The sequence below is a fragment of the Colobus angolensis genome, unplaced genomic scaffold (assembly GCF_000951035.1).
Source record: "Colobus angolensis palliatus isolate OR3802 unplaced genomic scaffold, Cang.pa_1.0 Scaffold172, whole genome shotgun sequence".
Lineage (NCBI taxonomy): Eukaryota > Metazoa > Chordata > Mammalia > Primates > Cercopithecidae > Colobus > Colobus angolensis.
The window spans coordinates 2816033-2819458 of NW_012114844.1; the positions used below are offsets into that span (position 1 = coordinate 2816033).

At 41.2% G+C, this 3426-nt stretch overlaps 1 pseudogene; it reads right to left on the minus strand.

Annotated features, from left to right (window-relative positions):
* Positions 1-1212: 1212 nt before the first annotated feature.
* On the minus strand, positions 1213-2283 carry LOC105509228 (annotated as a pseudogene).
* Between the last annotated feature and the right edge of the window lie 1143 nt (positions 2284-3426).

Genomic DNA, 3426 nt, shown 5'->3' on the forward strand with positions numbered 1-3426 from the left:
TTTTGTACTTTTATTTTGCACTAATTTTAGCTTTACAGAAAAGTTGCAAAAATAGTACTTCATCTAGCTGCCACCAACATTAACATCTTACATGGTCGTAGTACGACTATCCAAACAAGGAAACTAACATTGATACAGTATGATTAACCAATCTACAAATCTTACTGGTATTCCCCAGTTTTCTCACTAATGTCCTTTTCCAGTCCAAAATCGAAAACAGACCATGCAATTTAGGTGTCATGTCTCCTTAAAACTGTGACAATTCCTCAGTCTTTTGTCTTTCATGACTTTGGGACTTCGGAAGAGTACTAGTCTGGCATTTTGTAGAATGTCCCTCAATTTGGGTTTGATGGTTTCTCATGATTAGATTGAGGTTATACATTTCCGGCAGGACTACAACAGAAATCTGTGTCCTTTCCAGTGCATCATACTGGGGGGAGCATATGTCATCTTACTGGTAATGCTAACATTGACTACTTGGTTAAGGTGGTGTCTGCTAGATTTCTCCACTATTAAGTTTCTTGTGGGGATATATTTTTGAGATTATGATGTTTTTGAGATTATGATGTTTCTCATCATTCTTCCACCCACTAAGCTTAGCATCCATCAGTAGCTTTTGTCTGCAACAATTATAACTGCAATGTTTGCTTCACAGTGATTTTCCATTTCCATGATTCCTTCCACATTTATTAACTGGAATTATGTGACAAGGAAGCATATCTCTTCTCTTCTATTTATTCATATCAGTGTGCACTATGGATATTTATTTTATGGGTTATGATGTAAAATTATCACTATTTTGTTGCTCAGATTGTCCAAGCATTAGCCATTGGGAACCCCGATTCAGCTCCTGGCTCCCTTTTGTCATGCTCCCTTCCTTTCAGAGCATGTCCTTGCTTTGCGGCACCACAAGATGCTCCAGTCTCGGCTCTGATTTTCCCTAGCCCCAACTCTAGAATCAGTCATTTCTCCAAGAAGCTCTTTTTTTTTTAATTGCAAAAGGATATTAAGGAACCAAGATCTTGATGTTAGATTTCACTGCTACTGGTGTATTATTGCTTCTAGGTCCTCTCACAAACAGAACTAGTTAATAAAATATAGAAAAAAATGTAAATAAAGATATTTCTATATATTTTGTATCTGTTTTTTTTTTTTTTTACACAATAATTTATTTATTGAGTAACTCCTCTCCCCATCCGTGCAGTCTCTAGGTCACTTTTTCTGCTTGTAGATTTTGCGCGCAAGCCCCAGAAAGATGGCTGGGAGCAGGGGTGCTGTGTACTGTTCAGTGAGACCCATAATGTGGCTGTAACCGTTTTCCTCACACTGCAAGAACGCAGCTGGCAGATCCAACTCCTCATACAGTGCCTTCACCCGGACTACCTTCTTGACCTTCTTCTCTCTGTAATTTTCCTTCAGGATCTGGTACTGTTCCAGAGTGGACCATTGTAGACACTGAACCACCAGCCAGCAGGTTGTTGTCCTGGATGTCAGTGCCAACTTTGCCGGTCACAATGGGGTCCCCAAAGAGGTCAAGGTAATCATCCTGAATTTGAAAAAACTCTCCCATCTCCAGTAGGATCTACTAAGCATTGGCGTGCTCCTTCTCGCCATCAATTCCTGCCATGTGCATGGCTGCAGCTACAGGAAGGTAGGAGTAGAAAGCTGTCTTGTACTTGACAATAGATTTGTACCTCTTTTCAGTGAATCTGCCAAAATCCACATTGTCCTAGGGGGCTGCGACGAGGTCCAGGGCTGCCCAATCTCAGTCTGATAGGAAATCTGTAGGAAGAGCTTGATCAGGTTCAGGTAATAGGGCTGCTCTCGGCAATAGAGCTTCAGCACGTAGTAGATACATGCTTCCAGAAGGATAACATAATTGATGGCATCCTACCCCACATCCGGCTTCTGATAACAGCAGATCTGTCCCCAGCGGGTGAGGGATGAATCCATGATGTCATCTGTCACCAGGAAGAAAGCTTGCAGCAGTTCCAGACACCAGCCTACAGTCAGGGCCCACTGGAGACTATCAGCATCCTGTGTCCTTGGCTCCATCAGCTCCTGGAACACTACTAGCATTGTCAAACCCCAGTGACACTTGTCTCCAATGGTATTGTACTCCAGGACCACCTTGAGCCGGGCAATAGCATCTCCTGTCTCTGGGTGCCCCATCTCATCCTCAGTCAGCACCCCAACGATCTGGGAAAAGTGCTGAAAGAAATCCCGCTTTTATTGGGCATAAACATCTGATTTCTGGTCTCCATTCATTCTGAAGGAGGAACATAGGGCTCTGTTCCTGGATGCGGGTTCCTGCCGTACCTATCCGTGTATGTACACTAAAAACCATGTGTTCATACCTCGGATTGACACCTCTGATTCTAATCCAAAACAACAGAGGTCATTCTAGCCTTCCCCCTTTTCTTATTTGTAACTTGTGTTTCCAATGGGGAGAATCCCGATTGTCATTAATCACAACAACTTTACTTATTTGTTCAATGATACACAGACACAGATAAGGTAGATTCACAACTGCTAATTTATACCCCAGTGAAAAACAAATGTACCAACTAGAGGACAATATTTGTATGAAGTGTTTTTGTCTTTAGTCTTATGACACAGTCAAAATAAAAGTTTCCTAAATTACTTAAGTGAGTGATTTTCTTCTCCACCCACTTTGTGATGGTGATGTTAGTCACTTATAACACTTTTTTTTTTTTTTTTTCTGCTTGCATTCTATTTTGGCTTGCCTCCACACCCTGGTTGACTGGATGTATGTGTGTATGTGAAACATTACCATGGTTCTGAGTCAGAACTATACACAAAACTACAATAGGAGAAATGCTACTCTCTCCTTATCACTGCTACTCCATTCCCATCCTCCCATTCTTTCCACCCAGCTCTCACCCTTTCCCTGTAGGTACCCAAAGTTTGTTTTTGGTTTATGTTTACTGCATTTCCCCCTACAATGTATATTTTCTTTTATCTCTTTTATTTTAGGAAGATATAATTCACATAACATTAAACTCCCTTTTAAAATGTTCAATTCAGTGGTTTTTAGTAAAGTCAAGAGTTGTGCAACTACCACCACACTCTAACTTTAGAATATTTTCATCAACTCAAAAAGAAATCCTGTACCCCAGTTTTACCAGTTGCCCCAGGCAACCACTAATCTACCTTCTGTTTCTATGGGTTTGCCTGCTCTGGACATTTCATATAAATGGGATCATACAATATGTGGCCTTTTGTGTCTGATTTCTTTCACTTAGTATATTTAAAAAAAATTTTTTTTTGAGACAGGGTCTTGCTCTGTCACCCATGCTGGGAGTGCAGTGGCATAATCATGGCTCATTGCAGACTGCCTGGGCTCAAGAAATTCTCCTACCTAAGCTTCTCGAGTAACTGGGACGACAGGTGCATGGCACCACA